This window comes from Macaca nemestrina, chromosome 9 (genome assembly GCF_043159975.1).
Source record: "Macaca nemestrina isolate mMacNem1 chromosome 9, mMacNem.hap1, whole genome shotgun sequence".
Taxonomy (NCBI): Eukaryota; Metazoa; Chordata; class Mammalia; order Primates; family Cercopithecidae; genus Macaca; species Macaca nemestrina.
Genome location: NC_092133.1, coordinates 94,929,585 through 94,941,359, shown reverse-complemented (window position 1 = coordinate 94,941,359; position 11,775 = coordinate 94,929,585). Strand labels below are relative to the sequence as shown.

The window sequence follows — 11,775 nt, the reverse complement described above, 5'->3', positions numbered from 1 at the left end:
GATACTGAGACTTGAGACTGAAATATCTGGGTATATACAACTCAAAATCTTGAACTCCCACATTCCCTTAAACCTACTGGATGTGATAAAATCGTCTACCTCCCCTTATGAAAGCATATAACCCCTGGAAAGAAAACAAAAAACAAAGCAAAACATACCATATCTTAGATACAGATCATGCAGAAGTCTCAAATGAGGCAGGTGCCTTTATGACAATTCCTGCCCCCATCTCGAGATCTACCTTTAAAGCCTTGGATTCTGAGAATGCTGGATTACATGGTACAGAATACAAAACTGGAGAAGGTAGAGTTCATAAATATAGAGCACTCTCCAATTTTATAGGATTTATTACCCCAGGAAGAACCTAGGAGACATTGTCAACACACTGGTGAGACAGACTGTGGAATATTGGAGAGAGTGATAGCTCACACAAACTGAAGAAGAAATATCAGAAATGCCATGGCACATGACGAATAAAACAACCAAAAGGTAGAAAAAATGGGTATGTCAGAATACAACAAATCAGGAAATTCCACCAGTTAACTATTTTCTTGGGAAAGGTCAGAGAAAACTCCATTCTCCAAAACAATAAGAAATATGACAGTAAAAGAAACACGAATGTCATTGAGATGTTCAGTTGTGGTTTTCTACTGGAGTCCAGGGCTGCTGGGAGGCGATATTATCAAGAGTTGTGTAACTTGAGTCAAAGGGAATGAAATAACAGATGCCAGGAGCTGGTACTTAACTGTCAGAAAAAAAGTTTGGCAAAATCAATGATAATAGATGGTGTCTTTGTTTGTTTTGTGCTGCTATAACAGAATACAACAGAATAGGTAATTTATAATAAATGTAAATTTACCGGCTTATGGTTTATTGGCTTATGGTTCTGGAGTCTGGGAAGTCCCAGACTGAGGAGCTGGCATTTGTTGAGGGCCTTCCTGCTGCATCTTCCCATGGCAGAAGGTAAAAGTGTGAAAGAGAGCCTGAGAGACAGGGAGGAAGAAGGGACCAAACTCATCTTCTTGTAAGGAAACCACTCCCTAAATAACAAACCCACTCTGATGATAATAGAATCAATCCATTTATAAGGGTAGTGCACCCATGACCCAATCACCTCCCATTAGGCTCTACATTCCAACACTGCTGCATCAGGGATTACATTTCCAACACAGAAATGTTGGGGAGCATACCCAAACTGTAGCAGATGGTAAGGTTGGGGTTGCAGCCAGAGGAACCCAGGCCCAAGGAAACTATGGAGATAACTAAGTGAACTTACAGTCCTTAGGGGAAAGATAACGGGCATTCAAAAAAGTTATTATTGTTCTTATCTGGTATATAAGCCTGGGTATATATATCCCATCCTAACAACAGGTGAAAAACTGAACACAGTGAAAAATCAACAATGCTTTCCAGATCTTTCAGAGAAGTGAGATCACAGGACCAATCTCTGTTTCTCAAATTGAAGAAACAGATAGGTGAGCACAGAGAATCGTAATCTACTGGGACAGAAATCCATGAGCAGGAGCCACTGCAGGAATTAGTACTGGGGTAGGAAACTCTAAGCTGCAATTGGCAAATTGCTGGAGGCTCAGAGAGAATAAGTTTCAGAGTCAAAAACTCCAAAAGTGTCCAGTCTAAGAAGGACCTTCACACTTTTGCAACTTTTATTTCCAGAAGCACTATCAGGGCCTCACAATGAATATCAGTTAAAAATTTCCTTATGCTTTTGCCAGGGAAAGGAGAAAAAAAAATCAGTATGAATATATCATGGTTTATCTTGTTACTATCAAGACCTGCCCTTAAGGTAAACTATTTTACCAAAGTCTAAACTATTGGGATTTTATCAGCGCCTAATCAACTTGGGGGAAGGTAAATACGCAATTCCAGCCTGCTTGAGCTTCCACATGACAGAAAGGAAATAGTTAACTTCCACTCCTTTAGCCTTCCACACGGGAGAAGGGAAATACTCAATTCCAGTATCTCCAAGAGGAAATAACTAACCTTAGCCAACTCTAACCATGCTGTCCCACATAAGGTGGGGTGGGGAGAGCTGAAAGGCACTAGCGAAGTTCCCTGTGCTTCAATGTGGGCTCACTTCAAAGACCCATTGAAGCTTCCTCTGCGTGAGCTGAGGCCTCAGTTATAACCAAGTTGTTGGTCACTTTCTTCCTCTGCCCCATCCTGCCATCTTCATTTCTCCAAAGAGCCCTTCCTGGAAAACCTGTAAAGGCAACTTTGTGTTTCCAAGAAATTCAACCTAACACACACACACACACACACACACACACACACACACACACACGAAGGTACTAATTATCCACTTGTATCCATTTATCTCAGCTAATTTGGATATGGTGCTAAGTAAGGTAAAAGTTGATGATAGACTCTTCATTGGTAAGAGTAGAAGTGAGTATTGGAAGTAATGAACTATTAGGTTTCTGTCAACACAATACTAAGTCTAGTATTGTGACCTTAGTCTAGTCACTGACCTTAATGTTCATAAACTAATTAGTTTATAAACTTTTTTCTGATAGAAAATTTGATATAATATAGAATATGGTTCCATAAGAAATGCATCTGCCCCAAGTGATTGATCTAAGATATATGTGTGTTTTATGGCACAGGGATTGGAGAAATAGTATTTACAGCTCAAAATAATTCCATAACAAACAGTGAAAAACAATAAATTTGATTTCCCGCCATTAATGGGTCAGTAATGCCATTCAGCTAAAAGAATCACCTTTCCATTAATTACATTCCTTGGATCTCCATGTTCACAGTTTTAGCATATTCTGTAAACCTAATAGTTTATAGTTCATTACTTCACTGCTTGTATTACTGATTCTCTTGTATTACTGATTACAGAGCATACCCCTTCAAATATAAATAAAAGTGTTTTTCCCCTGCTTTTCAGCTTATTTTCCTTTATTTATTTTGTTAAGGCTACTATCCAAGGATTTCTTCCCAATACTAAATATGTTATTACTGGTTTTCAAAACTGCCTTTTTTCAGAATGCTCAATTTTAAAAGGCAATTTACACTATTTCTCTGATCTTGCCACCTTTTGCAACCATTTTCAAGTTAATGACTCCACTGAGTTTGTTAACATACTTGCCATTCTCTAATCCTGCCAGCAAATATGACTGCTGTGAATGTAGCACATGCCCAGGCCTCCAGCCATGCCATTATCTCAGTTTATGAGCACAGCACTGCATGTTTAATACTGGTCAGTTTAAACTAACTACAGTCCATGCATCACTTAACAACAGATACCTTCTGAGAAATGTGTTGTTAGGAACTTTTGTTCTTGTGCAAATATCCTAGAATGCATCTACACCAACCTAGGTGGTATAGCCTCCTACACATCTAGGCTATATGGTATAGCCTGTAGCTCCTAGGGTACACACTTGTACAGCATGTTACTGTACTGAATACTGCTGGCAATTGGAGTACAATGGTAAGTGTTTCTGTATCTAAACATAGGAAAGGTACAGTAAAAATACATTATAAAAGCTCTTGCTGGGTGTGGTGGCTCACGCCTATAATCCCAGCACTTTGGGAGGCTGAGGCAGGCGTATCCCTTGAGGTCAGGAGTTTGAGACCAGCCTGGCCAACATGGTGAAACCCTGTCTCTACTAAAAATACAAAAATGAGGCAGGTGTGGTGGCACGCGCCTATAATCCCAGCTACTCCTTGGGCGACAGAGTGAGATTCTGTCTAAAAAAAAAAAAAAAAAAAAAAAAGAAAGAAAGAAAGAAAGAATCCATTATAATCCTACAAGACCACCATAGTGCATGCAGTGCATCTCTGACTAAATATCAAGTGTCATTATGTAGTGCATGACTATTGGCAAAATTCTGCGAATATGCGTAAACCAAGTTTTGCAGAGAAATACCCACTTGAAAAAGAATTATTATTGTTTACATAAAAATTACAGGGCCCAACGACTCCCTGAAAATAAAAAGATATCCATACTTAGGGTGTTGATTTGCTAATGAAGAGATACCATTCAAATGTATAGTACAGTACTTGCTGATAATATCCTGATTTTTTTTACAGTAACATTGTAAAATGGCAAGTGGTAAAGTGGGAAAGATAGTTGAACATTGTATCAAAACAGGAAATTAATTTTTTAAATGCTGTATGATTAAAAGTTTTTTATGTAATAGTATTTTACATGTTGCCCAAAGATAGGAATTGCTGGTTTGCTGTATGTTTGTTTGTTTGTTTGTTTGTTTGGTTTGGCATTTAAGGTAAGTGATGGATGTAATTGATAGCTATTAGAACATTCTATCATTCCTTGGAAAAGAATAGCTGTTAGAAAATAATATAATCATGAAAGTATAATATTTTTTTACTTAAAGATAAAAGATTACAGCATCCACTATTTATACATCCCTTTATTGGATGTAACTTAATAAAATATGAGTTACTGAAAATAACAGGTTTATTAGATATGTACTGTTCCCTAACAAATTATCCCACAACAATAGTCTTCATGTTACAGTTCAGTGGGTCAGGTGTCCAGGTGTAGGTTAGCCAGGTGCCTCTGAATCTCATGAGCCTGCAACCAACATTGTCAACCAGGTCTCTCATCATCTTAAGGCTGGATTGGGGGATGCTCCACTTCTAGCTTCCTCATGTGACTATTGATGGCCTGGGGTCCTCACTGACTGTTGGCTGGAGAGCTCTGGTCCTTGTCACATGGGGTTCTTGTCACTCTGCTGTCCACAAGGTGGCTCAAAACATGGAAACTGGCTTTTCTCATAAGCCAGGGAGAAAGCAAGAGAGGGAAAGATGGACAGATATCACAATGTGTTCATAACCTAATCTCCAAAGTGACACCCTAGCACTCTTGCCATATTCACTAGGTTCACCACACATTTAAGAAGAGGAATTACACAAGGCCATGAGTACCAGGAAGCGAGGATTATTTGGGGCCATCTCAGAGGCTGCTCATCGCAGCAGGGCATTGCTGAAAGTCATTTACTGACTCCTGCATAAATCTCCTAATATATGAGAATATCACTTAAGGCAAATACATTTTTTTTTCCTCAGGGAGAAACATGACTTTGAATTGTAGCCTTAGTCTGAAATTATGCTTTTTTAAAAAAATAATAAATAATCATAGGCTTTTAAAGGTAATGTTGGATAAACTCTTTATCAGTGAGTATAATATATAAAATTTCAATGGCATGATAAATCTATAGTCAATGCTCCGGCAAGGTCCTCTTTAGGAAACTCTAAGGTAAAATCCTGGTGCATTCAATCATTGTCTAAAATAGTAATGATGATAATTAATGACTTTCACAGAAAAGTTGCATTTATTTCATAGATACCTGATTGTATTTTTAAAAGACAAACAAACAGAAACCATAAACATATTTTATTGTGTAGCTATAGTGTTAAGTTCTTAGCTTAACCATGGCAACTAGGTTGATCTCCATAGTGTGTGGTTAATGAAAGAGAACAGGACTCTTACTTGACTACTCCATTCCTGTACCTGCTGTGGACAATCCTGGTCTAAGAGCATGCCATAGGACCACCCTAATAATTTCCCTCCCTGTCTCACTCACTCTCAATGATATTGCTTTAGTTTAGATGCTTCCATTTCTGACCAGCTCTGGTAACTAGTCTCCCTGTCATGAATCTCTAGAACATCCACAAATCTACCCAATAGACCACAGTCACAATACTCACGCTCCTCTCCTATTTAACACCCTTCATTAGTTTCCTGATGGTTACAGATAAATCCCAAGGCTGTTTTAATGATGTGCAAACCCTGCCTCTTTTCATAAACTCATCGTTAATCCCTTTGTTAACCCAGATCTCCCTATGCTCAACCCCTGTTCCAGCCATACTACTGACTTTGCTGTCCAATCAGCAAACCCCATTCCTCTCTTTGGAGTTCATCCATGGTCTCCCCTATGAAATGTATCCTGATTCCAATTTTATGTCCAGTTAGACTCTATTCTGCTCTGTCTCTTAAATATATTTCTACTATGAAACCTCAACAATAGGCCGTGTGTGGTGGCTCATGGCTGTAATCCCAGCACTTTGGGAGGCCGAGGCAGGTGGATCATCTGAGGTCAGGAATTTGATACCAGCCTGACCAACATGACAAAACCCCATCTCTACTAAAAATACAAAAATTAATCAGGTGTGGTGGCGTGCCTGTAATTCCAGCTACTCGGGAGGCTGAGGCAGGAGAATCACTTGAACTTGGAAGGTGGAGGTTGCAGTGAACTGAGATTGCGCCCCTGCACTCCAGCCTGGGTGACACAGTGAAACTCTGTCCCAAAACAAAACAAAACAAAACAACAACAACAACAAAAAAACCCCAACAATAAATCACTCTGAGTATTTTGCTTTTGTCCTTCTCTAAACTTCCTAAGGACAGATACCCTGTGGTGTTCTCAGAATCCAGCACATAGTAGACACTTCATTTCTGAATCCATGGAGATGTCATCACATCTCTAAGCAGCTTTCTGTTCTGAATCAGGAGCACGTTAATTAGTCTGGAAAATTTTGTAGTTTCCTGAATTTGGAAAAATGACTAAAATTGTGGTGAGAATAATTTCCCTGTTTCTCTCATATTTTAGCTAAAGAGATGTCCAAGAATTTCTGTTGTTGGAGAATGTTTCCAAACTGCTACGGAGTTCATTGAATTCAAATTCAAATCCAGTAATCTTTGAGACAGAGTCTTGCTCTGTCACTCAGGCTGGAGTGCAGTGGCGTGATCTCTTGACATTTTGTGGATGACATCAGTTTCCATAGATTCTAGAATCATTTGACTAGGATTCATTTGGCTACCTATTTTCTCAGAGTTGGTCATAAAAATTATTTCAATTTAGAACAAATAGCCAATATCATCATAAAAACAGGCTGAGAACTTTTTACTTTAGTCTGTGAAGTCTCACCTTGAAGACAGAGAACATGACAGGGATGACATAGTAGTCACAATACTAATTCTTGAATGCAAAACAATAGCAACAAAATAGAAGCAGAAGAATTAGTTTTACTGAGAGATCTTAGGCAACTGCAATTCACCGCCTTCTAATAAGCCACTATCCTGGTATCTCATGAAGAGAGCAGTTTACCTGGCCAAATGTAACTGGAGCAGACACCCCATCTGCCCGGAAAAAAAGACCATCTCCAATATGCTGGGAAGTAGGATACCTGTGTGCTAGGAGAATTCTGACAAAGCCATTTTCTGTCTAGTTCCACGTGCTCTGAAAGGTCAAAATCAGCTTGCACCTTCCCCCATTAGCTTGATGTGGTGAAGGGAACACTGAACAGGGAAAGATCTAAATGATCTATTACTGCCCTGGCTTCTCAACAAAATTGTCTCATTTAAATGATAAAAAGACGTTAAAAGTGACTAAGAACAGAACTGAGTATATATTACAAAACTCTACATAAACATAATTGTTCAAATCCATTCATATAATATAGAATTTAAATTAATTAAGAAATATATTTATTTCCCTTTTTTCTTTCCAGGATATTTGAAAAGGAAAATAATCCATTGTGTAAATTGTAATAGTTAATTTTCAGATCAAAAATGTCCTTGATGCTGCATGCAAAACCTTTAAATACTAAATTAAATGATCATCTTAAATATGAAAATAGAAGTATACCAACCCAGGAAATGCAGGTGTTGTATGTTACAACTGCTGATGGAGAAATCTGCCTCATGGGAAGAGATTTGTGATGTTTAAGAAAAATTCCTAGAATCTTCCTTTTTTTTTTTTTTCTTTTTTTGAGATGGAGTTTTGCTCTTGTTGCCCAGGCTGAAGTGCAATGGCACAATTTTGGCTCACTGCAGCCTCCGCCCCCCGAGTTCAAGCAATTCTCTCACCTCAGCCCCCCAAGTAGTTGGGATTTTAGGCATGTGCCACTATGCCTGGCCAATTTTTGTATTTTTAGTAGAGACAGGGTTTTCACCCTGTTGACCAGGCTGGTCTCGAACTCCTGACCTCACATGATCTGCCTCCCATGGCTTCCCAAAGTGCTGGGATTACAGGTGTGACCCACTGTGCCCGGCTGAATCTTCCCTCTTTTTTACCTTCTACATCCAGTAGAATTTAAAGTGCAGATTCATGTTACTCAACGGAACGTCTTCCCAACTCATTGCTAAAGCAGGACAGCATTTGTTTGATGCTGGACAGCTACTGCTATGGCCTCTGAAGGATGCACAGGAACCTCTGACCCGTAACCTGCCTGTCACTTGTCTGCTGATTATGACTACACAACACGAAAGCATCAAATATCCCTTTAATCTCTGCCTCCTGAAGCCAATTGCCAAATCAAAGCTACTGCTCTTCATTCCTTTCCCTGAAATCTGCTCTGATCCAATACCTTTCCAATGTCACAGGAGCCCTGAATACTCCGAATGTACTGCAGCCCTGTGTCTACCTCTTCCGGGTAAGCACTCTCATGTGCACTCTGCCCTAAATAGAACAAGGACTATTTGCATTATTTTACTTCTCTCAAGAAACTCCCACTCACCAGATCTTCGTGATGTTTCCCCTGGAGATAACGGGTTCAGGTCCCATGAAAGCATGCTGTTACTTTAGTTAGAAATGGGAGGCCAGGCCTGGTGATTCACTCCTGTGAACCCAGCACTTTGTGAGGCTGAGGTGGGAGGATTGCTTGAGGACAAGAGTTAGAGACAAGCCTGGACAGCATAGCAAGACCTTGTCAGAACTAAAACCAAAAAAGATTAGCGGGGTGTGGTGGCATGTGCCTGTAGTCACAGCTACTCTGGAGGCTGAGGCAGAAGGACGGCTTGAGCTGGGGAAGTCATGGCTGCAGTGAGTCTTGATCAGGCCACTGCATTCTAGCCTGGGCAACAGAGCAAGAACCTGTCCCGAAAAGAAATAGGTATTGTTCCATCTCTTGCCAATATTTTCATGTCAAAAGTCACTTTTCATAACTCCTCTCCATTTTATGTCTTTGATACTTTCCAAGACCTTCTTTAATGTTGAAAAAGAGGAAAGTGTAAAGTTTCCAAGCAATATTCCAGATCAGAATTTTGGAAAAATAAATATTGTTGGTTCTGTAAATTTCATGAAAATGACAAACAAATATCATGCAACTGAGCATTCTTTAGAAAAAGGGGAAAGGGGCCGGGCGCGGTGGCTCAAGCCTGTAATCCCAGCACTTTGGGAGGCCGAGACGGGCGGATCACGAGGTCAGGAGATCGAGACCATCCTGGCTAACACGGTGAAACCCCGTCTCTACTGAAAAATACAAAAAACTAGCCGGGCGCGGTGGCGGGTGCCTGTAGTCCCAACTACTCGGGAGGCTGAGGCAGGAGAATGGCGTGAACCCGGGAGGCGGAGCTTGCAGTGAGCTGAGATCTGGCCACTGCACTCCAGCCTGGGCGGCAGAGCGAGACTCCGTCTTAAAAAAAAAAAAAAAAAAAAAAAAAAAAAAAAAAGAAAAAGGGGAAAGGGATATTTGAATTACAATTTCTAATTAATAACCCCCGTTCTTAGATACTCTTATAGGTAAATTCCTGATAATATTTTTAACATAATGATCTGCTAGCAAATATTAATTAGGGACCATCACAGGGCATGCCTCATTCTCATTGTAGAAAAGCTCTTGTTGATGCCATTTGGAGTCCTGAGCAAATCAGAAAATATCTGGAAACAAAAATAACACTTCTGGAAAACAAGTTAACAGAAATACACACCAATGCCTAAGGCATAGATTCTAAAACATTCTAAACAATACTCTTTCAGTGATCAGCATGAATATATTAGAGTTTTCTATTCTTTGCCTTCAACAGACATGTGAGAGAAAAGTGTTTCTGCAATTGCTCTTCAAATTCTGTTATTCTGGTTTGAGACTTGTAAGTAATAATTTTGGAAGGGTTTTAAGTAAATATTTAAGTTGATTATTCTTATCTGATTGGTGCATTGCTTTTAAAAAGCAGCTGGCTGCCAAGTCAATAGTTCCAGTGAGTCCATCTTGAAAAACAGGGCATTCCAAACAGCATATTATAAACATTAATGAAGTTACTCTGAAACAAAAGTTGTAATAATAGAAACAATCTAAATTATCCAGTAGAAGAAGATCTTAAAATAACTGAGCTCCCTTTGAAAATTAACCTGTTTGTAGAAAATGACAGCTTTAATAACATAAAAATTATACTCATAGATTACTTATTAAAGCTACAGCATGAGCATGCTAAGGCTGTGGGGAGAAAACTAAAATGTCTTTCATTCAAACAGTTTGTAGGAAAGTGACAGAATATGTAATTTAGTGGCATATATAATATGTGTTTACTTATATGTGATGACAAGTTTGGTGAGGAGTCAAATATAAATATTAAAAAACTAGATGATGAAATTATGCTAATCTTACTTGTTAAAACTCTTTCTTTCTTTTTTTTTTTTTTTTTTTTTTTTTTTTGAGAAATAGTCTCATACTTGTCACCCAGGCTGGAGGGCAATGGTGCAATCTTGGCTCATTGCAACCTCTGCCTCCCAGGTTCAAGTGATTCTCCTGCCCCAGACTCCTGAGTAGTTAGCCGGGATTACAGGCACCAACCACCACACACAGCTAATTTTTTTCTTTTTTCTTTTTTTTTTGAGACAGAGTTTCGCTCTGTCACCAGGCTGGAGTGCAATGGCGCAATCTTTGCTCACTGCAATCTCTGCCTCCCAGGTTCAAACAATTCTCCTGCCTCAGCCTCCCAAGTAACTGGGACTACAGGTGCGCACCACCATGCCCAGCTAGTTTTTGTATTTTTAGTAGAGACGGGGTTTCACCATGTTGGTCAGGATGGTCTCGATCTCTTACCTTTGTGATCTGCCCACCTCGGCATCCCAAAGTGCTGGGATTACAGGTATGAGCCACTGCACCTGGTCCCCAGCTAATGTTTTGTATTTTTAGTAGCACAAGTTTTCACCATGTTGGTCAGGTTGGTTTCGAACTCCTGACCTCAGGTGATCCACCTGCCTCAGCCTCCTAAAGTGCTGAGATTATAGGCGTGAGTCACCACACCTGGCCTAAACCTCTTTTTATTCCAAAACAACAGTTCCAAAAAATTGACATCACTTGAAGAAAGGAAAAAAAAGTATTGTTTCCTATTACAAGGCTTCTATTTCCATTATTAGAACTTGGTTTATCCAAGCATATTAATGGCACAAAACTTCCTTGAATTCCTGCTTCTTATAGACGAATGCGACATGTGTTAGCTTATACAAATGTTCTGTTTCAAGAAATCTTGTGTCTCCTTAGCTGGTTCTTCTCCCAAGAATGCCCCTCAATGCTGGGACTCCACAGACTTCTGTCCAGGCCTTTTCTCACCCACATCAGTGACTTCAATGACCACTTTTATAGTCCTGCTTCCAGAATGTGTCATCTCCACCCTAGGCATTGCTCTTGAGTTGTAGCAATATGGATTCATCTCCAACTCTTCAAATTTGCTATGTCCCAAACTGAGCTCATCACTTTCTGTGAACCTTCATGTTTTGCTGTATTTCTTATCACCCATTACCCCAAAGACAAATAAAAAAGGCTTGTTTTCTCCCCACCCCACATTCTTATTTCACATCTAAACGATAACCAAGATTCATCCATTTACTTCCTAAATTCTTCTTTGTAGCATAATAGCTTTATTGAAATATAATTCACATACTATATGATTCGCCCATTTAAACTATGCAAGTCATTTCTTAAAATATATTCACAAAGTTGTGCCACTGTCACCACAATCAACTTTAGATTTTCATCGCTACAAAAAGGAACACCGTACGT

General features: G+C 39.4%; 1 long non-coding RNA gene across 1 annotated transcript; it reads right to left on the bottom strand.

The window, feature by feature from the left end:
* Nucleotides 1-4,444: 4,444 nt before the first annotated feature.
* LOC139356102 (uncharacterized) lies at nucleotides 4,445-8,182 on the bottom strand. The gene is made up of 3 exons (XR_011607487.1): nucleotides 8,069-8,182; nucleotides 7,645-7,689; nucleotides 4,445-4,758 (listed from the first exon to the last, which is right to left on the bottom strand). It is a non-coding gene; the product is annotated as an uncharacterized lncRNA (long non-coding RNA).
* Between the last annotated feature and the right edge of the window lie 3,593 nt (nucleotides 8,183-11,775).